The following is a 26,381-nucleotide window of genomic DNA, read 5'->3' as shown; positions in this document are numbered from 1 at the left end:
TTGCTGTGTAGCTGGGTGGCTGGCCCCTGGAGTCCTCCTCCTTTTCTGGCTACTAGCTCTCCTCCTCCATCTCTTTTTCTTCTCTCCTCACATATTTCTCCTTTTATATATACTCTCTGCCTGCCAGCCCCACATATCCTTTCTCCTGCCTTGCTATTGGCCAGTTCTTTATCAGACCATCAGGTGTTTTACACAGGCACAGTAACACAGCTTCACAGAGTTAAACAAATGCAACATAAGCAAAAGTAACACACCTTAGTATTCTACTACACACATCAACTTCGTTCCTCATTAACCTTCATCACTGAAATATGTTACTGTATTTTAACTCTCTCTCTCTCTCTCTCTCTCTCTCTCTCTCTCTCTCTCTCTCTCTCTCGCTCTCGCTCTCGCTCTCGCTCTCGCTCTCGCTCTGTGTGTGTGTGTGTGTGTGTGTGTGTGTGTGTGTGTGTGTGTGTGTATGTGTCAGAATGGTGTACATGAGTTCAGATGCTCACAAAGGCTAGAGCCTTCAGATCCCCTGAAACTGAGCTCTCAGTGGCTGTGAGCTGCTGGAAACGCATGCTGGGAACTCAGCTAATGTCCTCTGTGCAAGAACAGCAAGTGAGCAAATGCTCTTAATCACTAAACCATCTCCCCAGCACCAACACTCATCATTTTAATAATCCACAAATGCTGCTGACAGCAAGTCCACGGCACTATGTGGAAAAGCACAGAAAATACCATCAGCAGGAAGGAGATTTTAAGGTGAGGCCATAAGAAGCAACAGTGAGAACACTGGACTCAATTGAGGAAACAGTCCTTGAACCACTTCAGTTCCCTTCTGTAAGGCTCTGCCTTCCAGTTGGTAAAATGGAAGTCTTGAACGAAATTGTCTATCAGTGGCTTCCTTCTTCTTGTAAGGGGTTACGGTTTTAATGAAAGATTGTGGAGAGTATTTCTTCTGATTCAGATTCTGTGTCTTTGACAGGCTGGTAGTCTCTTAACAGTCAAGGTTATATTTACTACACATGTCTAGGACCTGAGCTCAAAGAAGCCATCCATAACAGCTCAATGCATGAATACTTGAATTTCAGACTTAATGCTGCCCATATGGAAGTTCTAGAAAGAGAAAGGAAAGAACATATGGTGCAAGGTCCCTGCCCATTTTGTACCATGCCAAGTATTAAGTGTTCATTCAGGAGGTGATAAATTATTCCGGTATATAAACTGTGAAGTGTATTTGAAAGAAAGGGTTTAATTAAAGTTGATATTTCTGCACCTCCTTTTTTCTGGCTGCCATTTTGCTGTAAAGCACAATTATTTCTGACACCAAAGTGCTGAAACTACATGACAACTTTTCCACTTTATAAAAAAAAAAAGTCTAGTTTCATGATAATGAATAAGAGTTTCAATGTGACCAATAAACAATAGACCTTACTCTTTTTATAAAGAGATAACATAAATTTTCTGTTGGAAACAATGGCAAAACTAACCTTTTAAAAATAACTAATTGGTCTCATGATTTTTGAATGCTTATATGACCAAATATAATATATTAGCTATCTTGGTAATTAATCCTTGAATTATGTAAGTTGAATTTTAAGTCATTTATTCACTTTAGAATGAAAATCTATTGAGCAAGTTATTTTTATTAGCCATGATTTTAAAAAATGTCACAATTATTAAGTCACTTTATTGATTAACATGTCAATCCTATTAATGGGAACCATGATTATTCTGTTTGAAAGGATATGAGCACTGAGGTCCAGAAAAATTAAGCACAATTTGTACTACTGTAAGGTTCTGGTGATAATTAGACTGAGATTTGAACCCAGCCCTTCAATGTCTATTTTGAACAAGTGAACATTACCTTCTCTTCCTCTGTTTATTTTTAAAGTGCATAAAGAAATGAAAAGAATAATCGAGAAGCTATCAGAATGCAGGATATAAGTTCTCATTGGCTGGAACTGGATTATAGCAATAATAAGACTATGATTTTAAAAAATCAGCTAGCACTTGTTAGTGTTATCTGCCTAAGCTTAGAAGGACTTTCCATGAGTTAACTAACCACAAGAACCATACAAAGGACAATAGTACTGTCATCTTCATTACATATGCAAGTGGGATAATAAAACACACAGAGATGAAGTCATTTTTCTAAGGTTTCAGAGACAGCCAGGGGGAAAGAAGGGATTGACCTCGTGGGATGATGCTTCTCATACCTGCCAGCCACAGATTCCATTCCTTACCTGATCCAGCATCTCTAAGAGAACGCCAAAGACCAAACATAGAAAGACGCCTCTATGTCTACAAAATCGCCTTACCATGATAACAATTTAAGATAAAGGAGCCTGAGGAGAGTACATAGATTATGATTTAAAAAAATGTTAGTCAAACTGGAAAGTTAGAGAGAAAGCATTTCATAAAAGTCACCGAAGTAAAAATGCACATGAGATGATAAATTATCACAATCAAGTCTTACAATGTGTAGCTAACCTTTATTTCTCTATCCTTAAATTTGTATCCCAAAATTTCTAAAGATAGACTTTAAATGATATATTCAGGGAGCTTTGTTTATCTAATTCTGGGATTTTTGTAAGAAAGATCTGGAGCATCTCAAGAACAGAATGATGAATAACGGTAGAAATTTATCAGGAATCTCAAACAGAAATTAATAGGAAGCTGCCCTCCTAGGGAGACCTTGACATGGGTAATAATTAGGGAAATATATCAATGCTCTAATTAGTATTAATAAAGACCCCCAAGGCAGTTCTTGAGTAATCTTTCCATTAACATACTTTCCAACAGCTGGCTAGGATGCCTAAGCATTGGGGTTCCACTAACACGTATAAGAAGACTTTACTTTATGATGGGAGCACATTGCTTGAAGGGAAAAAATAAATGTTGTTGAAAGTCACAGGAGTAATAACATGACAGGAAAATGGATTTGCAAAATCACCAGTTCTAAGTGGAAGGCTCACCCCTCTATCTGGAGAGCAGATAGTCCGTCATAAGTGGCTGCGCCTTGAGCATAAAACACTCCTGCTGTGCCTGCTTTTGTCTCCGTAAAAGAATATGACATATATGGGTGTTTAAGTATATTTGGACTCCTGCTGAAAATTGTTATCGGGTAGAGAATGAAAGACAAAAACGCTTAGCAAAAAAGCAAGCAGAGTTGGTTTTCAGCCTTTCCCTCCCCACAGAGCTGGAAGGATCAGACACACTGACCCATTCTTTTTATTTCTAGCTAGCTAATTTACAGCTAAAGACAGGTTATCATTACGCTAAGAATATTATCATGGTTCCCACCAGAGCTCAAAATCCTATTTTTGTATCTGCAATGCTCCCTTGTGGGTGAGCTCAGGGACTCTGGTCTCTCCTTCAACAAACACAGCTTTGTAACCAATCGAATTCTATTATGCAAATTAATTCAAGAATATTTTATTCCCCGCTCAGATCTCATCACTCAGTGCAGAGCTGGTCTCTCCTTTCAAATCAAATCACAGGAATTATGCCTTGTCTGTGAAAATCATAGAGAAGGGAGAGAGAAAGTATTACAAGAACTGTTGAAACAATTCTCTATCTCAGATTTCTACATGCAGAGCAAGGCCTAAGTTTAGAATAATCACGTCTTCTCAGGTACAAAATATACAATGGGCACCATAAAAAAATCATGATATACATTGACCCATTGTCAAATGGCAAAATCAAATCCTGTAGTGTGTTATAGCAAATAAACATCAATGAAGAGATTTTCTAAACTTGAATGGAATTTTTACAAAGACTCAAAGATAAGTCTCACTCTTTCCTTCCAGATACAAAAAGAACTATGGAAGCACCATTTTAGAATTAGGAATGGCATCTGATAACCTATGAGTTGTGCAAACCTTGGTCCAAAATCTGGTTAAATCCCTTACGGATTTCAGAAAATTAAGTAGAAGTAGTGATAGTACTTTCATCCTTTCCAAGCTTTCTGATTTTTGTAATACTGTTCAGCATGGGAGGGCTTGCTGTACAGCATGTCATTGCATTTTTCAGTATAGCTTAATATATGTTACTTTTGGAGTTTCTTGGTCATAAGCTTTCAATGGGAAGCTAAGCTAAGACCTCATGTCTCATAATAATTCAATCATGTTTAAGCAATAAAATAGTTATGTCCAATGTGTCCAAAGAATAACATTATTCATGCTCCACTCAATTCTTAAGACAGTCTTTTTCATTGTAAGATTTTCTAAATGTTAATCATTAATATAAATAAATACATCTACAGGAAGCAATATTGTGAGCAGTGTCTTCTCTGACTGTGAATAGTCATGTGGAATAGGAATGTGTGGAAAGAAATAGATTTCACTTTCAACTTTTCTGTGGCATGAACTAAACTACCTGAGGGAAGACCAACACAAAGTGTTAATGATGAGCAAATACTCAGTCTAATGTAACACCATCTGTGACATGAAAGGCTTAGGCATAAACTTCTCTTTGTCTCCAAACAGTAAATATGTAGAAAGTGATCTTTATTTGCCCCTTCTTTCATTCAGGATCAGACCTGGATGGGACCTTGTACATAGGCATCAGTGTACTTCTGACCCTTACACTTCCTCAAAGAATGATAGTCCATGGTCTAAGTAGTAAATGAAACATCAGCACAAACAACACTACATACAAAGCACAGAGGAACCTGCAACTGCTGTCAGCTTAGCACATGATCCTGTAACGCATCGATCACTCCTGTAGCAGCTGCCAACCCTAACCCCTTCAAAGCAAACAGCCATAGCCATCGCATCCAATGTCTTGTCTGCTACCACTCTGAGCTATGGTTGATTAAACCAGTCCTGCTACACTGACAAGTAAACCATAAACTAACTGTTGATCATTCAATTCAGTATCATCTGTATCCAAATGACAGACTAGGGAAATCAGAATTCCCAGGAATTTGAATGAAAGACAGCAGAAAACATTTGTAATTAGTGAAGGGCCTGGCACATTAGGGTTAGGAGGTACCTGAAGGATAGAGCAGCCACAAAGTGATAGGCAATTGTCCAGGTTTCAAGGCCATAACCAAAGCAATTAGAAGCAAAAGAGAAACTATAGCATCTCTCCTTGAACCATGCAAATGACCAAAAATGTAAACTTGATTCTCTGAAGAACTAAGTGACTGTCCTTTTACCATTACCATGGGGCCAAACCCACTGGTCAATGCCCTATCTATAAGATGACTCTACCTCCTGTGTATGAACTAGCCTGAGAGTTTGGTTTTATCACCCCAACAGCAAATGTAGAAATGCATAGTAATCTGAGTGAAAAGAATTGGCAGTTCTTTTTTTCTGACCAAAAGTGAAACTGTTGCCACTGTAAAGAGAATTAATGCAATTGTATAAAATGCCTTTTTTTGTCTCTGAATTTCCAAAGAAGATTGGACCAAAGATCTCGAGACCAAAAGTGAAGATGCATATAACTGTAGCATATCTCGGTTCTGCTAGTACAAAATTGTACAACTTAGACAAAGTACTTCTTCCTTGGGACCAAGTATCTCCTCTAAAATAGAAGAACAGAAATAGTTCATTGAATGTTTCTGTCTGAAAGAGTCTGTAGGTCAGTGTTTGGACAACTTTCCCTGGATGGGCGTTTTTCAACCCTTGGTAAGGTATAAGGCCAGCCAGTAGGCCTATCCTTATGAACTACATGAAGGCTCACAAGCATTGATTTCATTGAAATCTAGAGAATAGCGCCCCCGGCAATGGGCAAAGGAGAAGCCTCCTAACAGAGCCAGTCCTGAATCTAGGCATGAGGAGTTGGACTTCCTTGGTTAAGAATGCATTGATGATTACTGGCCAGGATATTAATGGTATCCAACTTCTCAGAGGAATTTTGGAGAACCAGAGCTAAGATTCCTCAGCAGTGGCAAAACTGAGTGTAAGGTCCAGTGTCAGAGGCCTTGGACGAATACAGCTAATTTACTACTCACTGGCTGTGTGCATCAGCGCCACTGAGTCTTCAGGCCACCATGCTGAAAATGGTAAACATTGTCAGACCAGTCTCAATGGGGGAAAGCAAGATTAAAAAAAGAAGTGATGTAACAAGGGTGCTGTGCTTGTCACTCATTATCTGGTAAGCACAAAAATGCAGTCTGTGAAGAGAAAGTGTTCCCTTGCTCCCCATTGCTGTTACACAGAACATAGCCAGTACCCAAGAAATAACAAAGAATATTAACAACAAAATACATTCTAAAGCCCTGATAAGTAATGTACTTGCTCCAAAAGATTCCAAGAACTCATTACTGCACATAAGCAGAAACAAGGAACCAGTATTTCTACCAGGCATCGCTAAACATAGTGACTAATATCTGTGATAGGTTTAACATAAAGTAGACCAGCAGTATATACAGAAACTGTAACAGAAGTCACATAGGTAAATTGCATTTTCAGAAAAAAAAACACATATTTAATGTAAAAATAGTAAATATTTTAAATATTAAAGAAATTAATTTTAACAACATATTTTATCATATACTGAATGCCTCCATCAGATCATTGTAGTATGTATTCAAAATATAAAGTAATAAGCTATCTTACTTTGTTTTTGTTTTGTTTTGCTATTTTGTTTTTGAGTTTAGTGGATATTTCATTCTTAAGTCACAGGTCAGAGGAGCTACATTTTAAGAGCTGAGTAGCCAGGCGTAGACAGTGAAGTATCAGAACTCTACAAAGCTCTTGATAGAAGAAGGCATATCATCAAAGACTTCTTGATGATGACAAAACTCTATGTGAGACCTAGGAAAATAAAGCTGTGGTGGTAGTGGGTAGGGAACTATTCTAGAAAACATGCAGATGGCCTTTGGAATTCACATATCCAAGATAGGGCAGTAAGGAAGTAGACAGAGGAGAGGATACTGAAGTTCTTAGCCTCAGTAGAAGGAATGGATTGGGCACAAGAACATTGGATTTTAAACTCTTTCTTGTGAAACCACTGGACTTCCTCCCAAAGTTCTTCCTTGAATAACTGTCACCAATGTTGACTTCTCTGTTTCAGGTTGGGAGATTTTGTTACATTGTTAATTTCCAGAATTTAAGATTTGGATGATAAGGTAGAGACTTTCAACTATTAAGGTTTTTTTTTTTTTTCCTTTTCATTAGACAAGAGAGGAAACTGAAATACAGAGGTGATAGATAACACTTAAAACTAGATGGCATGAACAAAACCTGGACTCCCTACTCCACAGAGAGAGAGAAAAAAATACCAGGAGGTTAAAGACAATTTTCATAGTATAGATGTCTCCTGCCCTAAATGTAGTATTTTGTTCAGCCATTTCTATGGAAACAAGAAACTTGGATTTATAAAGGGAAATACATCCCTAGATAACCTAAGAGTATTCCTAAGAGCCAGGGGCGAAAGAAACAAGAGATATTAATCTACATATTCTCCCTGGTACCTGAGGTCCTGCACAGAGCTACTGTGAAACAGTCTGTTTTCTGATAGATAAACAGTGAGACGAAGGATTGTCTGAAGTTGGGCTTCATTGTTGACAAGGACTTGTTGACTGATCACTACCACCAGGGAAGAGAGTGCCTGAAGTCACCAGTGTCCAGAACCACAACTTCTGTCAGAAGCATATATTCCATGACCTTATCCGCTGAGATCCATAGGCATCACTGCAGCTAAACTAATGCATGGATGGCCTTAAGAGGAGAGAGGAATGCAGTCAAGCTGCTTTCAATTACCAGAGGCCTGATTTTAACCAGCATGTGGGTGGGCTGTTTCAGAGGTCTCTTTCTTAATGTTCCTGTCTGGACCACCCCATCGTGCTCAGAGCAGTCTAAATAAACCCTGGGACATATTTAAATGGCTCTTTTATATGCCCATGTATAATACAAAGATGTCTTACCCACTTATTTTTAGAAAGCTTCATAATTATCTCATTGTTGTTTCAATAAATCCAAACTTTAAAACCCATTTTTCCAGTAAATTAATGCTATTTATCAAAAAGAATGGTATTTTTTTTTTAAAGTCCTGACGAAAGAAAAGCAATGGGACACAGCGAACTCACCAGCGCCTCCTATGTTTGTAGAGTATTTGCTGAAGCTGAACCCAGCACAGGACACACAGGGCTTTCAAAGGCAATGTCAAGTGTCTTTTGTGGGTCTCAGATAGTATGGTTCATTTAATTACATTTTCTATAATCCTGTGTTAATCCCATTGAGAATTACTGATGTGGATTTTGACTTTCCTAGAAGAATAATCTGTTGTTCTAAATACATTTCTGGCAAAAAAAAAAAAAAGCAAAAAAAATACATATACCCATATACTTTATTTTTAATTTATTACTGCAGTAATTATTGCAAAGAAATGTTCTTCCCTTTTTTTCCCTTGGGTTGAAGTGACAATTTCCTTTTCTTTGGACCACACTGTCCATTAATATTTTCAAATAGGATATTTCAATGGTTTTCTGGCCCTACAAAGACATGTAGTATACCTTAAATTCTCCATAAACTTAGATGGTGACAAACTCCTCAATTCATTTATACTGTATACAAAGGACCACAGTAGAAACTGATTTTGCCTTCATGGAACTGAATATCTAGACATTCTACTCTCAACTCTGACTGAACAGTAGAATCACCTAGGGAGCCAACAAAATTCCTTACCATGCACTAAGTCAAACAAAAATAAATTAAGCCAAGAATATAGTATTTTTGAAGATCCAAGGGAATTCCATTGTCTATAGCTCTTAAATTTTAAGCTAAGCCATAGTACCTAGTGTCTCAATATACTAGTACCATTTAAATAAGTGTTCAGCCATTTCAAGTAGGTATTTAAGTCCCTGCAAACTGTCTTGTTAGTCAATCTTTGTCTTAGATGTGAAAATACCCTCTGAAACAGATAATGTTTATTTGATTGATGGAGATACACAAACGAAGCTGTATTGGACTTTTAAGATCTGATATTAACTCACTGTGTTATGTTCCCAGACCCCAGTCTTTACGTCTGTAAAATGAAGGGCTTGGTTGCTCGGGTGACTTGCCAAAGGAAATCAGCAGAAAAATCTAGGTAGGAAGGGCTACAATGTGTGCGGATGCCTGAGCTGAAACCCTGCACATTCCTCGGACTGCAGAAAGCTAGATTCAATAAAATTTCTTGTTGGAAACCAGCTCTTCTTTATTATAAAAAAATAAAGAAAAGCGAAAGCATTTGTGATATCTTGATACCTAGTGGGCTCTCCGTCTCAGCAGGTTAAGAAATTCTTGCTTCAATGCCCATAATCTCCTAGCATGAGGAGGAGGCCTCCACTGAGGAAGTGTTGGCAACCCTGACAACTGACAACTCCCTTTCCTCCAACCAGGCTGTTTTCTTGTATGAAGAACAAGATGAATGTTGTCTGACCTCCCTTGCTCTCTAGGTAATATCAGGTTCAAGTAAGATAATGGATGAAGAAGCATTAATAAAAGCATAATGTGGGTTATGTAGGTGAGAATAAGGGTGAAAAATGCTGACAGCCATGACACTTTGGACTTCTTCAGCTAATTTTAAAGGCTTTGACTTTCAATGTTCAGCATTGTGGATTGTAGATAAATGTAAATTATCCTTTATTATTGCAGGACAGATAGGTGTATAAGTGTATTTTTTTTTCATTTTTCTCAGATTAAAAAAAATATTTCCTAGATACTGAAAGCAGGTTCCTTTTATACCTACACACTTCCTTTCTGTTCATCCCAGAACCCATGAATCCTATTGTGCTCCTATGAGAGGACTAAGATGATGACCTCAGTTCTTCCATGTGAGATGCTGTGTGGTGGCCACAGGGTGGAGGTATGACTCCAATAGGAAAGCTATTACATATGAGTCATGGGCTCTAAGGAGACCCAAATCACAAGATCCTCTGCAGAAATTCTGGACCATTCAAGTTTTCCATGATATGGGATGAGAATGAAGCAATCATGAGAAGAGGCAAAGCTGATGGGAAATTGATGTAAGCTATCTTTTCCAGAGTTGTGTGTGTGTGTGTGTTTGTGTGTGTGTGTGTGTGTGTGTGTGTGTGTGTGTTTATTGCTTTTTATAATCCATACATTTTCATTGTTATTCTATTTTATCTAACACAAAATCTTTTTTAATAAATAAAATATAAACATTATTCAGCATTGCATTCTATCTGCCCCCTCCCCCAACCCCAAGTCTGTTTCATGCAAATCCCCACAAAATATTCACTGGCCAGATGCAATTATTTTTTTAAGAAAAGACCATTGTGTAACAATGAATCTGTTTTCTTTTTCTTTGACCTACACCCAGAGGTCTCTTAGAAGCTATACAATCTTCCTCAATTTTATTTGAAAAGTTTACCACTTTTATAAATGCATTGGTTTGTTGAAACGCTTTGTTGTTTTTTTTTGTTTGTTTGTTTGTTTTTTACAGTAACTATCATTTGTGCTATATTTACATGTATTGTCAACTAGCTACTCTTATGGCTTTTATTTTAAATAGTCTTTGTATCTTAGAGAAATTAAGACACAAAGGTGGTCTTCTCAGTTGTCCACTCACTCTCCCTTCTCATGCTTCCCCTTTCTTCTGAAGCGTCCAGATTCCCAGTTGGCTTTATGTCCTGAATTCTGCCTGAATTCTCCTCACACTTCTCATATTATAAAGTTGGCTGGCGATGCGTCTTCTTAATTTCCATTAACCGAAAATATCTTTATTTTAGAAGAATATTTTCCCTGAATATAAAATTCAGAATTGGCAGCTCTTTTACTCTTTCAGGTCTCTAAGGATATTATTCTGCTGTCTCTGGCCGCAAATTTTTCTCATGAGGCATTGGACATCATTTAATTTCTTTTTCTCTAGATGTGACATTTCATTTTAGCTTTCAGTAATTCAGCTATGATGTATCTTGTGTAGTTTTCTTTATATTCATTTATTTCTCTGGGTTTCATTAATATGTAAGTAGGTCTTCTACCAAAAGATCTTTTGGGATCTTGTGGATTCGAATGCTTTTTTGTGACCTTTTAAGATTATTTTAGCTCCCAGAATTGCACTTTCATTTAATTTATTTTTATTGTTCAATGGTTTCATATATTTATATAGGAATTTTAATCATTTTTATTCTCTAGCTTCCCCTTCTACTTTCAGAGACTGCTCTGTTCAGAAGCCCAACCCTGAGAGGAAGCTCTGTGGGTAACTAAGTCTGGCTGCCTTGGCCTTCCTGACTGATCTATCTGTATGTCCCCAATTTGACAGTGTTAATTACTTGCTCTTCCACTCAAACTACCCTAGTCTCTGCTGGACTCTCTGTCAGCTACATTGGCATTTTACTAGCAATCTATTCTATCTATCTCCTTGCTACTTGATATTTATTCTTTCATTTTTGGTTTCTGTATACTCAATTCACCTATATATTCAAAATCCAAAGTATAGCCATTGTGGATCATTTTCTTTCTTTTTTTATTTTATAATTAATTTAGTTTTACATATCAGCCACGGATTCCCCTGTCCTCCCTCCTCCCACCCCCCAGTCTTCCCCCCAATCCACCCTCCATTCCCATATCCTCCAAGGCAAGGTCCTCCCTGGGGAGTCAGCCCAGCCTGGTAGATTCAATTGATGCAGGTCCAGTCCCCTCCTCCCTACAACAAGGCTGAGCAAAGTGCCTCAGCATAGGTCCCAGACTCCAAACATAGGTCCCAGGCTCCAAACAGCCAGCTCATGCACCAAGGACAGGTCCCAGCTCCACTGCCTGGGGGCCTCCTAAACAGTTCAAGCTAATCAACTGTCTCACTTATCCAGAGGGCCTGATCCAGTTCCATGGGGGCTCCTCAGCTATTGGTTCATAGTTCATGTGTTTCCACTAGTTTGGCTATTTGTCCCTGTGCTTTTTCCAATCATGGTCTCAATATCTCTTGCTCATATAATCCCTCCTCTCTCTCGTCGATTGGACTCCTGGAGCTCCACCTGGGGCTTGGCCATGGATCTTTGCATCTGCTTCCATCAGACACTGGATGAAAGTTCTATCATGACAGTTAGGGTGTTCAGCCATCTGATCACCAGAGTAGGTCAGTTCAGGCACTCTCTCGACCATTGCCAGTAGTCTATAGTGGAGATATCTTTGTGGATTTCTGGGGACCTCTCTAGCACTCTGCTTCTTCCTATTCCAATGAGGTCTTCATTTATCATGGTATCTCTTTCCTTGTTCTCCCACTCTGTTCCTGATCCAGCTGGGACCTCGCACTCCCCTAAGCTCTCTTTGGGGGTAATGAAGGGCAAGGGTAAGTGGATCATTTTTTTGACCTTGCAGAACAGCCTGCTAGTGCATCATCTACCAAGCAGCTTCTTTTCACTGCATATCTCCTATGTAACAGGCACTGGGACATGTGCTTAACTTCCATTCTGAATGATCAGTTTCTCTACAGCATCTTTATCATAGTAGTGTCATTGCTTCTACTGTCCAGATAAGGAAAAAAAAAGGGCACGGGACATTATTTTTTTTTTCAGTTGTTTACCTAGGTCCCAAAATGGACTTTGAAGCTATACATGGCCCACCCAGAAATTCTTGCTTATCTATTCTTTAGCATTTTGCAAAGATATATTCTATTATAATACTCCTAATGTTTGCCTTTAGGAGGTACACAGAATCCAGCTAGCTCTTTTTCTACATGATAGCCATTTAAGAAATATTGGTGGAGAATGGAATTTCTGAAATAGTAAAATACAAAATTGTAGTGAAATATATTCTTTGTGGTCAAGCAGTTTATGGGTTCCTGGAATTCTTAGCCAATAGATGTTCTCCTACAGGCCTTTATAGTTTCTACCTTAAGCAATGACCACACTGGCTTAGAAGAATCCTCCATCATACCACAGATGTTTTCCATCTTAACTCACTCCTTGTAACAGTTTCCAAATGAATAAATCATGACTTCTTTTTTTTTTTTTTTTTCAAAATGCTTTCTTGGACCATTTTCACATTAGAACAGAATTTTGCTGTGCATCCCTCACTGTCTGAGTCTCCTAAGAATGTGCTAATAAGTAACAGATCTAAGCAGTGCGAGAAACTGTAGGAAGTCAGCCAGATAGTAAGTACCTTCTAGCAAATGGAGCCCACCTAACAGGAAACAGTTCCATGTGATGTCATGAACAAATCACTGTCCAAGATATCAGGTATGTTGTTCACAAAAAAAGAGTTAAGTGATGTTAGCAGTATAATGTCTCCCCAGGAGGAACATATGTGGCCAGACATGGATTTGGCCTTTGGTTTAGAGGTCTTGCAGTCTACTGACCAATTACATCTTCTAAAGAGATTTCTGAAAGGATAAATTTGCAATCTATGGCATCACTGGTTGGAAAATGCCCTTTGGCAATACTTCCTAAGGAAAAACTCTGCTGAGTCACAATGATTTCAATCAAGCAAGAAGCAGATTGTGAAAGATCAATAAATCACGAAGTGCCTATCAAGACTGGCTGCCTTTGTGGTAAAGTATGCTAGAAAGGCACACCCTTGCAAGTAAAGGCTGTCTAACCTGGAAACCACTGGAACATGGCTTGGTCTCATGGTTCACAGGCTCCTACTGCTTCTCAATCTAAACATTGAAATTGTGCTGACTTTGTGAAACATCAAAGTATCCTTCATCTCTTTTATTTCTAGATAACTGTAAGATGTCTCCAAGGTTTAAACCCCTCTACCCTACTCTGATCTAGATTGTACTCTCAGAGGGAAGAGGGAGTCAGTACTGAAAGTTAGTTGAGTCAATAAATATTCACCCAGAGAAAATGACTAACGGGTTCAGGGCAAGCCAGTTGATCAAATTAATATCACAGATTGGCACCAAGACAAGTGAAGATACATTCAGGATTACAGGAAACATCACAAAGTATCTAGATTCAGAAAACATAGGTAGAAGTTTTCAAGGTAGAAATGGAAGGAAGACATACTGCTGTTCTCTACCCCATCTCTTTCCTATGATTGTGCTTTCTATATCACAAGTTCAGGCCATGTTTTCTCCGAAACCAACTGTCTGGTTATTGCTGTGACCACTGCCCTTCTGAGAACCCAGTTGAAATGCTTAGGGAGCTTGAGGTCTGCTTGAGTAACAACTGGAGCCTGCCTCTGGCTTGGGGTCCCACCTGTATCTAGATTGAGAAGATGGAAGAGACAAGCTGTGTCCTGCTTGTGTCTATGTATCTCTGCTGTGTCAATGCACCATCCCCAAGTGAGCATTCTGTGGATGAACCAGGTCAAAGAGTCTAAGGATCTTAAGAGTGTTTGTAGTTTTAAAGTTATTATATCTACAAACAGCACCACCACCACCCTCTCCAAGATGCATATGTCCATATGCATCACTGTCTTTCCATTCCCTGCTTTCTGCAGCTGACTCTATGGCTGCATCTTTGTAAGATGCTATTGAATGCCACGGTACAGGATGAACTGAGCTCTCCACTGCTGTTCAGTACAAGTGCTTTTCTTCTGTTAATATTTTCTAGATCATATAACCACCAAAACAAATGCCCAGCTCTTAGTGCTTGGGCGAGTTTTGAGATCTTCTTGCACAATATGCAACAACATGGAAAACATCTTCAGGATATGATATAGAATGAAATAATATAATCAAAAGGAGACAAATTCCACATGGTCACATTTGTATCAAGTATCTTAAAGACTGAAATTAATAATATTAAACAATAATTGCTGTTTGGAGTTAGGAGGGGGATGAGGGACTTATTAATTAATTAATCAACAGATGCAAATGCCAGTGGAACAAAATGAGCATATTTCTAGAGACCTGCTATACAATATTGTATCTATAGTAAGCAGTACTACAAATACTTTTTTTAAAATGCAAGGTAAACCTTATGGAGTTTTTATCACAATAAAACATTTTTTGTGCAAGTAAACTATATTTAAGTAAAACCTTTCTCCTGAATAAGAAAGATTTAAGTGTTACCCTAATTAACATATAGTGAGCAGAGTATTGGCTTCTTGAAATGGAGGGATGGAGGTGTCACTTTGAGTGAAGTATGGCAGCATCTAACCAAGAGCCAAAGGAAATAAGTGTTCCTGGGATCAGAGAAAACACAGTAGACATGTTGTTAAAAATATTTTAAAGAAGAAAATTCTTCTTCAAACAAATACAAATACAAAAAATACTTGGCACTGGCATTGAACTTTGAGAATACAAATGAGAAAAGATGAAAATGAAGTTCTACAAAGAGTAATAAAGGCTTTGCTGTAATGATGTGGTTTTCTTTCTCCCCTTAAGCCATCCTGGAACAAGGAGAGCTCAAAGAGGAGACACTGCGGTTGCAGAAGAGTGATGGCAATTCTTTCCCTCACCAATTACTGAAGAACTTTGAATCAACTACTTGGTGGGCCTGCGAAACTCAAAGTTTATATGGTGAGACTGTCCACCACATATTGGGCCAAATGAAAAGCTTCCCCATTAATGCTTTCTCCTTGTTCTATAGTGTGATTTCGGTTCTGCATGGCAGATTTCTTTTTGCCTCTTTTTCAGTGTTCTACACAACAAAGTTTCCATTATTACATATAATAATGTGATGTGTTTGAAAAAAAAATTCCCCTGACGTTTGTAGCAAGAATAACTGAGAAAGTTATCACAAATAGTCTTGATCCAACTATCTTAAGATGACTCATCTTTCTAGAGTTGGGGACCATAATAAACTAACACTGACTTTGATGAAATAAAAAAGACTTCTAGGTATCCTAACAATAATCATCACCAATTTGCAAAAAGCATTTTTTAATGGATTTGAAAGACTCCCCCTCCAGATCACAAGACTTTAACAACAAATAGTGGCTTGGGCCTCAGAAAGTCTAGCTAGCTAATGGTTCAAAAACTTTATCATATCTGCTATAACAAGACTCTCCTATAATAAGGCCCAAGCTATCAACATGCATGGGAAATAGAATCAGGTTTAGAAATTTAAATACCAGTCTTCTAATTAAATTTCTGTACTAGGTAAGTAGCACTAGTGTTTTCTTAATGGTTTTGTTCCTTGATATTCATATAGTTTGGGAGATTTATACTAAAAAAAAATCACTGATTCTACATGAAATCCAATTTTAACTGGTATTCTATATTTTGTCTATTAGCCCAATTGGAAACTAAAACAATGAACTGAGCCAGGTAAACCAACCTTCAAGCTCCAAATTACTATAATTCTAAATCTCAGAGTCAGTTTCTTTCCAACTCTCATCTCTGTGAACTGAAGATGCTCTGTCTCATCCCCAAAGAGGCTGCCTCACAGCACAGAGGAGATCTCATCTGGAGAAAAGCTGACAGTTTGGGAACTTTTTGCATCCACCATTCTGAGGTCAAAGAACTTCAGTTGAAATCTGATTTCCCTAGAGAAAGGAGAAAAGCCCTTCCTATTGACAGATGACCTGAAATGTAAAAGACCTAAGGATGAAAGGATTATCTTTGATGCTAATTGGTTGAGGAATTAGGGGTTCTCTTTCATCCTCTGGGTTGACACAGTTTTCAGAAACAACTGATACTGTAATCCTGGAGTCAAGATCATTTATATCTCATTAGGAGCACTGCCATACATGATTAGTGAACAACTTCTGAGGTCTTTTCAGGAAGCAGCACTCATAGATAGATATCTATTACCAGGTATTGCAAAGTGGCAGAAATGTATTCATTCCCAAGTTTTGGGCTGCTGGGTGGGAACCTGGTATTGCAAGGTAAGAGACACAGAGAGAAGAGGGTGAGATCTTGTGAAAGTAGCTAGAAAATTAGAAGATAACTTGATGGGGTAGGCTGGGAGGCAGACCAGATCTTAGATAAGTGCAACTACAATGTAAAAAGTACTTTGATGAGGGCCAATGCAGGGTTCAGAGGGGAGTCATACAAAGCAGACTGCTAACAGGCAGTTAATCAGGGATGGGTTAGTGGGCAAACAGGGATGTTTGGATTAAATTTTGATGTATGCAAAGGAACCAAATGTTGCAAGGAATAGTACTCCAGGCAGAAGGAACAACATAATCAAATACATAAAACACTGAAAATAGATCCTGTGTATAGGTGATCACCAGAATTCAAGCCTATGAATTACAAGTACTGACTATGCAAGGTACAGGAAAGGGGTAAGGCAACATATGTGGACAGGCAGTGAAAAACACACGAGATTACTAAGTGATAAATAAAATAATAACATCAGCAACTATATCTTTTTGATGAATATGAGTAAAGAAAATAGTTATGCTGAAGCTGGCAAAGATGGATAAAAAGTCCGATAAGCATGCAGAAGAAAAGCCAAATGTCCATCATGCTTGTGTCTATGAGTCAAAGTAATTGGATGCATTAAACTGTTTCAGTTGTCCAATGTTCATTTGGATGCATTAAACTAGAACCCAGAATGAGCACAGCATCAGTGTCTCAGACTAAGGATGTGTCTTGACTATTTGAAGTTAACAAAATATCTGTGTTTTACCTTTTGAGAGCTAGTGCAGGAGCAAACAGAGAACACATTGGAAGAGTGAGTGTTATATTGTACATCAACCATGTTAGACCTTGAGCTAGAAGCATGAATTATATTTGATCCTTGCAGTCTTGTGAGAGGGTGATTGTTATCCCTCCCTTGACACACAGAATTAGATAACTTTAAGTTCCCCAACTTCTGACACCAGATAAAAGGGCATAACCTGAATTTGACCCCAGTGACAGAAATAATCCCACACATATACGCCAAGCATTCATTCTCTGAAGCTCCAGCAAAAACATCCGAAGAAAAGTAGCTCTTGATATAACAGAGGTGATGCCTATGCAAAGAAGGAAATTAATTTCATTCTGATTTCCCCTGATCTGCCCTGTATGTATCAAATCATGGGCCTCTTTGCAAAATTAAGGGCATTAGTTATCCTCCCATTCAGCCTCAGCCGCATTAGACTTGCATGCAGACATTCCTAGCTAAGATGACGAATATCAAGTTTTTACAAAATCATTCATCAAGAGGTGAGACCTAAGCCTGATTAGCGTTTCAATAAGAATGCTGGGACTAAATAGAGAATAAGCAGATGATCACAGCAGCAATTAGGCACCTTCGAGACAGCCACGCTTTTCCTCAAACCAATTGAGTTTGAGCAAATGAGGATTTTTTTCCTCCTCTCTTTCTTTTCCCCCTGCTGTGAAATGAACTGCCTTAAATAACTGATGAAGTGACAGCAAGCCTGTTAAAAGAAACGCTTGCCCATTAACTAAGGCTTAATTAAGCAGAGCACAGGCTAATCACTCTACCATCTAATAAGTGATATGCCCTGGTTGAGCCCATCCTGCTTGTGAGGCATGGTCTGAGAGGCCTGGAATGACATCTCACCACACATAGAGTGACAAGAACTCTTCAAAGCCACACAGAAATCACAACTATGAACATGCACATAAGAGCCATCAAATATTAATGTTGGGCTTCTGGTTATTCTCTCAAGGTTTATTGAGAAAATTTAAGTTGAGCTCACTTTTTTTTCTCCCTAGATAAGCCATTCAGTGTTAATGATGGAAAGTCTAGCTCTGGTACTATGATCAGCATGAGATTCTTCATAAAGATAAAGAGCAGGGTACTGAGTTTGTCACCTTATGTCTACCGGGGCATAGTATTGTGTATGTAAGCACACTTCGGTAGGTGTTTGATAAATGATGGTGCAAAGAAAAAAAAAATCCCATATATTTGTGCCTGAAAGGAATATCTAGAAATAAGATTGAATGATATTACAATGTCAAATTTATCATCCCAAAAGTTGATGTCCTAACTCATAATACCTTGAATATGGACTTATTTGAACATAGGATCTTTGTAAATGGTCAAGTTAAGATAAACTATCGAATTATTCAGTAAGAGAATCTAATATGACTGATAGCAATAGAAAAGGGGGGAACTGACATCAGGAAATGATTGGTTACAAATAAAGGCAAGTGAGAAGCTTCTGGAAATGAAGGCAAAGGCATGAACCCACTCTTCCTCAAAGCGCACGGAAGAAACCAATTCTGCTTAGAGTTTGACTTGATACTTTCTGCAGAACTGAGAGACAATAAATTTCAGTTATTTAAGTCATAACTGAGTGGTATTTTGTCACTATGGCAACCACGAGACACTAATACAAACAGAGAAGGACAAATTGCAGACTGAGTTAGACTGGAGAAGAGCCTAGTGCTCTGATGTCCCTCATCTCCCAGGCATCCTGCCCACTCACCACTAGCTCCCTGCAGTCTGACCAAGAACCCACTTTGTTATTCTTTATTTGGAAACTGAAATTATTGTGCATTAATATGAGAGTCAAATGAGGTAATTTTATAACATTATAGTAGTTATTGTATATAATAAATGCTCAATAAATAACTGTCTTCTATGATTATCAGCATCAAGGCCTTGACCTCCAAATTTAATGATGTTACATTTCCCTTAATTCTTTTTCTAGTAGCATCAATTCGGGTTTAGCTGGGCTACAGGGAGCTGACTGGTCATGTGGATAGAGTTTATACAGGTCCTTTGTCATTTATAGGGAATGACTGTGCATACTGACTTAATGGTTGATCTGTTCTGCTCCATTTCTTCCATTCTCATTCTCTTCCCATTTCTCAATTTACCAAGAAGAGGCATTGGAACCTGCAGAAATCGCACTATGTTGGAACTGACTTGGAGAACCTGACGTTCAACTGAGCCAGTGAAAGACAAGAAGTGGAGAGGCAGAACTCAGATGGCTGTGACCTTGAGCTCCTGGGAACCCAACTAAAGGGGAGGACACAAACTCATTAGTGTTTTATTGAATGGCCTGACAAGAGAAAAGAGATTATCTGTCAATCACAGAAAAGCATTCAGCTGTAGTTAGGAGGTTTTCTGGTCCCTTACACTAAGGAATATCCTGTAGCTTTGTGGTCACTATCTTCTTTACTCTCCTTAGGTTCTCAATGAGGTTGGTATTTCTACCTTTATTTTGCAAATGAGGAAGTGGAATCCAGAAGATGGTTGGCAATCAGACTAAGTCACAAAGTACATCAGTTGTTGGAATCCAAACCCAGTGGAACCACAGGATGTCACAACTAACTATTGTGACCTATGGCCTGCTAGCATCCACAGCATCTACTGGAAGGCCACTGCTAGAAAGTGGGTCTTAATGAACAGGTACTGAAGCTGAAATTAGAAGGTTGCATTACCAGCCCATCTGCTAATGGTTTATACATACTTGCTTAACAAGACACAAATGCTTTATGAATGCCAGTAGTATCTATACTATTTATGGCATATCTTTAGTAGAGAAATTAAGATAATATATCATGTTCTGGTGTACTTGGTAATTGACAAAGAACTTTTATGAACATTTGATCATTTTATACATGAACTAAATGACAAAGGTGAGGGTTATGTTTCTCCTCATTTAATCAATGGAGCAAAGAATAAGCCAGTTATAGTCTTTAGTGCTCAGATTCTAGAGAGTAAACAGTTGTTAATTGATAATAGAGCTGATGCTTGCTGTGGGATGGTCTGTATGTCAAATGTGTTGCTGATTGGTCAATAAATAAATCACTGATTGGTCAGTGGCCAGGCAGGAAGTATAGGCGGGACAAGGAGGAGAAAAAACTGGGAAGTGGAAGGCTGAGTCGGAGAGACACTGCCAGGCGCCATGATGACAAGCCGCATGTGAAGATGCCGGTAAGCCACGAGCCATGTGGCAAGGTATAGATTAATGGAAATGGATTAATTTAAGCTGTAAGAACAGTTAGCAAGAAGCCTGCCACAGCCATACAGTTTGTAACCAATATAAGTCTCTGTCTCTGTGTTTACTTGGTTGGGTCTGACGGCTGTGGGACTGGCAGGTGAGAGAGATTTGTACTGACTGTGGGCCAGGCAGGAAAACTCAAGCAACAGATGCTGGAAATCTTTTCTCAAGAAATGAAAAGGTACCTCTCACAGAGACTAGTTTTCAGTGTCCCTGATGTGCAGAATGATGTGCAGAATGAGCAGAAAACCAGTGATGACAGTGACGTAAAGTTGTGAAGTTCTTATCTGAAGCCCAGTGTTATGCGGAGTGATCAAAACACTCCTTTCATCAATGTGCTCCCAGTTTCATGGGATTTTACTCATGTTATTCACATCTTATAGATGAAGGAATTGAAGCTTTAAAAGGATTTTTTTTGTTTTCTTTTTTTCAAGACAGGGTTTTTCTGTGTAGCTTTGGAGCCTGTCCTGGAACTCATTCTGTAGACCAGGCTGGCCTCGAGCTCACAGAGATCCACCTGCCTCTGCCTCCCGGGTGCTGGGATTAAAGGCATGAGCCACCACTGCCCAGTTCGAAGCTTTCAAAGGTTTTATTACTCACCCAAAGTCATATCACTATAGCCCTCATCAAATGATCTTAAGATTTTAGTTTTAATGATTGGACTTTTGCAAACGGCCTAATCTGTTCAGTTTCTTTTAATAGCCATGTTACTTTTAGTTTGTTTTATCATTTACTTTGTAAATCAAAAGGAGGTCAAGATCATGATGAGGAAATCAACAGAGACAACTGAACAAAGCCCAAAGGAACTCACGTACTTTAGACCTATAGTTGTGGAACCTGCAGGGACCAGACCCTCTGCATAAGGGAGACAGTTGTATAGCTGGGTCTGTTTGAGGGGGCCCTGGCAGTGTGATCAGGATCTATCCCTGGTGCATGAGCTGACTTTCTGGATCCCATTACCTATGGTCAGACACCTTGCTCATCCTTGATAAAGTGGAGAGAAGCTTAGTCCTGCCTCAACTGAATGTACCAAGCTTATCTGCCTCCCCATGGGAGAACTTACCCTGGTGGAGAAGGGGATGAGGGGTGGGAGAGATGAGGAGGGGAGATAAGAGAGGGATCTGTGGTTGGTATGTAAAAATGAATTTAAAAAAATTAAAGTTAATGAAGAAAAAAAAAAGAATTGCTTGATTTATCCTGTGGCTTTTACCAGATCAGAGGTATGATGTGTTGTTTGCTGCATAGGGTTGGCTTTGGAATGCAAGAAAACTAGGAGATTCTAGATTCAAACCACAGCTGCTTGTAGGAATATTGACTATTTTCCCCCACATAGTTTGCTGTTTTTGGTGAAAGAAATGAATTTTGTGTAAACATTAGAAATCATTGTATTCAAATCTACTGATGGAGATAACATCAAGTCACAAAATAAATGCCAGTTCTTCTCTTTGTGGTAACACATCACTGCACACCACAAATCATGTAAAGAGGCATATTCTAGGCTTCTGCAATGAAATGTCTTCTGATAACTTCAGAAGCTTCACATATTCTCCCAAGACAGAACCCAAAAGGGTTAAATTCAAAGACAAGTGACAAGAATTATTTCCAACCCTTAATGGGCGATGAACTTTGAACATAAGGGTCGCTGAGATGCTTAAATCACAATCTTAAATTCAATCAAGCAGTCATTTGACTCTGTCTAAAACTAGAAAGAACGAAATATAAGATAGTAAGACACACAGCAGAACTAAGGTTACAGGGCAGATGAAGATGTTTTAAAAAGAAAACACTGAAACAAGATATATTGTGACCTTGGGCATCTGTCAGTTAGGGAGAAAGTAGAGATCTTAAGGGACCAACTGAGTCCCATTCTAGGGCCTGCCATGTGTGTAATCCCATGAGAGACAAGCATGACATCTTGGAGAAGGAAGGTCCTCTACTGAAGATCAAAAATCTCTATTTGGATGTAAAGGATCAGCTCAAGCCCTGCCTTTTGTCACCAGCTTCAGAGTACTAGGCAAATGATTCAGTATTTCTTTCTGATCTCCTTCCCCACAATGGCCAACGCGTTAGGAATTAAGTACCAGGGATGTATGCAGCATGCCATTGAAATCTCACTGTCTTTCTTTCTCTTTTTACATTTTGCCTATTCAGTCATTTATCAAGAGAGAATGTGATTATTTCTAACAGAAAAAATCAGCTTTATCCCTAGCCTTGCAAACCTGAATTCATGTCCTCAGCTGTACTACTGACCCATTCCACCTAAAGACATTTTTTTTTTTAAAGGATCCAAATCTAGCCTTTCTTACATGGCATTGCTTGCCCTTGAAAAAGGAATACTCATGATTGGGAAGCCTTAATAGTAACTCTACCAGTGGCTGCAAAGAATGACAGTTTTTTTCTGCTGTGCTACTGTCATTATTTTGCACTAGGAAGCCAGTTAACCTACTATAATACCAAGCACACATCATTGATCCTCTTGGTACCACTTATCATAGTTCATAGATTTTTCAGTGGAACACAAAACCCCAGAGGCAACCCCCCTCCAGTCCCCACCAACTTCTCTGAGTTTACAAACAAAAGCCAAGGCTCAAAAAAGAGGCAACACTTGGCCAAGATAATCTGCTACAGGAGTTTCATCCAGACAATACCCTTTCTGCAAACTAGCTTCCCTTCAGGATTAAAACAACCTCCAGCCATTACTGAACAGACAGAAGGGCTGTCAGAGCACAAAGCTATAGAGATCTGTCTGACTACAAGCTGTGTGTAAGCAGGTGTCATTATCAATAATCCCAAATTGTTTTGTGAGTTATTAGTGTGTGTTGGGGAATCTTGTTAGTATTATGACCAGCCCCTTGGAGACCCACCCAGCATCTTCCTGATGTCATCCTAAGGTCCCTTTAAGAAAAATCTCCTCCCCCTTTGATCTCTCTCTTCCCCTTCCTCCTTTCCCTGCCATGAAGTGTGCACACCTCTGCTTTCCCTCCTTTCTTTCTTCCTCTCTCCTTCCCTCTTTCCCTGTCTTTCTCTCTATCTTCCTATTATAAGAAACTCTCTCTCCACATAGACGCAGTGCCTGGGGTGACTTTCTGTGCACCACAGCGCACCACTGCATCTGCATGGCATTTTTCCCCCACCTTGGCTGGGCCAGCCAGGGCCCCCTCATGCCGTATCATTACAAATCTGGATGGATGCTTTGCTTGCAATATTTCATCTGATCCTTGCAACTGTCTTATAAATTGGTGCAATTTGTGTTCCTATTATAGAAATAATAGTAGTTCCTCAAAGACACCTCAAAATAAATTCTAAGGATTTTTGAATATGTGATCTTATATGGCAAAGGAGATTTTACCAATAGAGTTGACTTAGGGATTTTGATGGTAGTTCATTCCTGTAATCTCAGCACCTGATAGCTGAGACTGGAAGATAGTGAACTTGAGGTCATCCTGAGCTACACTGTAAAATCTTACCTCTGAAAAATAAACAAATAAATAAAAAGATCTTGAGATTGGGGAGTTAACCTGGATTGATCTGGTGTATTCAATGAAATCACACAGAAAGGGCAATAGGAAGGTTGGAGGCACAAGGAAGGGTGGGAGAAGGGAGGTTGTAGTGATTCTCTCTGAAGGTAGAGGAAGAGACCATGATCCAAAGGAGGAAGGAGGCATCTGGGATGTCAAAAGGACAAGATCAAGAGGATGGATTATTCTCTTTGGTCTTCAGATGGAACAAAGCCCTCCAGCCCTGCCTGCAACTTGATTTGAGCCCTGAGGACTCTGTGAATTGTGATTTTTTCAGACATTAGGGTAAAATTCTTAGTGTATTGAGCCCTAACATGTGGTATTTTGCTACAGATGCAAGCTAAGACAGCCTTTTTGAAAGCTAAAACAATGGAAACTCCATGGGGCAAAATTACTTGACTGAAGTTGCAAATTAATTGACATAATTAATACAACATATTTCCACAGTTCCTACTCTTCTGCATGGTACTATATTACTTTGGGGAAGGAGAAAACAAATGCAATTTCTTTCATGGTGCAAAAATTGCAAGTCTGTCCTCAGCCCTGCAAGTTAGTAAAGGCCATTACTGCTTTCCATTCATTTTTCTTTATGCAAAAAGAAAGTGTGGTTCCCAGAGAGCTATTCAAATTCACAAAGTAAGAATCAAGTGTAAAATTCCAGTGAAGGTCCACCAGCTCTTACAGTGACTTGCTGCTAGCCCCACACATCCTGCTGCTTCTGAAGTCTGAAGGACATTTTCATAGACACTTTCCTTCTGCAAAGTAAAGCTTTTGCCCATCGCATCCAACAATTACAACCACAGAGATCCATGGAGGAACCTGGTTTAAACCACCTGCATCAACTAAGATAACTCGTACACATGCTCCAAAACCCAGATATGACCTAGATTCCAAAAGTTACTCCAACATTTGTCTACATAATCCCAAAGTTGGAAATACCTGGTGTCAAATGGTTTTGACACCTAAATCTTGTCATGATTATCACTCTGCTCCAGTTCAGGGAGGGTTCCCATTGGCAAGCACTGATCTAGGTATATCAGAGATATGCTTCTTTTAATAGTTACAAAATTTCAATGACTTAGGTATTATTATTATTACCCAATTAGTAGCCTGGTAAGATAAAGATCAAATCCAAGTGTCATTACTCCAGGACTGAGCCCATCAGTGGTGGGAAAATGTTCCAAGATTATCAGGACCTATTTCAGGAAGTCCCAATCCTTTAAATAGTGATAAGGAAATAACTGATCAGTAGGTAGATAGCTGTTTCCTGCAGTTCCCTCAAAGCTAACCAAACTGCAGAGAAATAAGGAAAAAGGCCAGTTACTCCTTAAAATTTCCATTTGCTAAGTCCCAGTTCCTTTTCATTCTGGAAGATCTAATTATATTTATGCCTCTTGAATGCAGCGAACCAGCAGGGACTGCCTCAACTGGGCTCTGGCAGATCACAAACAGAGCTTTTGTTCTGATCTTACAGCTTAGGTTAATGCATCCTGACTTCTCAGCTGAAACCTAGTGCTGCTGCTGTTCCTCTGTCTGCAGGGGAAGAAAATGACCCCCGGAAAGAAAGGGAAGCATAGCACTGTTTACAAATCCTGAGTCAGATTCTCACCCTGCCAAACAGGATGAGAATTGGACCCTTATTGAAGTTAGGACGGTGAGAAGGACATCAAAGCTCCCTCATGAATGCAGGGGAGATAATGACTTAAGTGGCTTTAATCTAGACAAGCATGGTACAATGGAAACACAGACCTTCTCTTTCTACAAAGGAGAAAACAGGCAGCACTCACTTCAATAGTTAATAGACAGGCCAGATCATTCCAATCCTTGTTTTTAAAAGTCCCTGGGTCCCACATCTCTAGGGTTTCACTTCAAAATTTCCCTTGCTTGGGGACATGAGATGCATAGAAGAGTTTAGAGAGAGATGATGCTGAAAATGGAAATGGAAGTGCAAAGGAGATACTTGAATACCTGGGAAAGACAACACAGCATCCCCTACACAATCTAAAAAAAAAAAAAAAGCAGGTAAAGTCTCTTTCCCTTTATCCCTTTGCAGCTAGGTGATGCCCCACCCCTCAGATACATATACAACTAACTGTCTCACTGGGATGCTCTAAGAAAAAATGAGTGAAATGAAGAGATGGGGCTTTCCAAAACTTAAAACTTTCTGCAGAAACAAATC

The 26,381-nt window shown here is 39.0% G+C and overlaps 1 protein-coding gene and 1 long non-coding RNA gene across 3 annotated transcripts in view; one reads left to right on the top strand and one right to left on the bottom strand.

Moving 5' to 3' along the window:
- Positions 1-26,381, bottom strand: part of Cdh11 (cadherin 11) — a 162,654-nt gene that overhangs the window by 55,036 nt on the left and 81,237 nt on the right. The window lies entirely within an intron of this gene.
- LOC128104454 (uncharacterized) lies at positions 9,747-22,253 on the top strand. The gene is made up of 3 exons (XR_008216008.1): positions 9,747-9,946; positions 15,214-15,348; positions 19,559-22,253. It is a non-coding gene; the product is annotated as an uncharacterized LOC128104454 (long non-coding RNA).

This window comes from Peromyscus californicus, unplaced genomic scaffold (genome assembly GCF_007827085.1).
Source record: "Peromyscus californicus insignis strain IS unplaced genomic scaffold, ASM782708v3 Scaffold_8__1_contigs__length_139910024, whole genome shotgun sequence".
NCBI lineage: Eukaryota > Metazoa > Chordata > Mammalia > Rodentia > Cricetidae > Peromyscus > Peromyscus californicus.
Note: the sequence above shows the minus strand (reverse complement) of the source record. Positions and strands in the feature narration are given on the sequence as shown.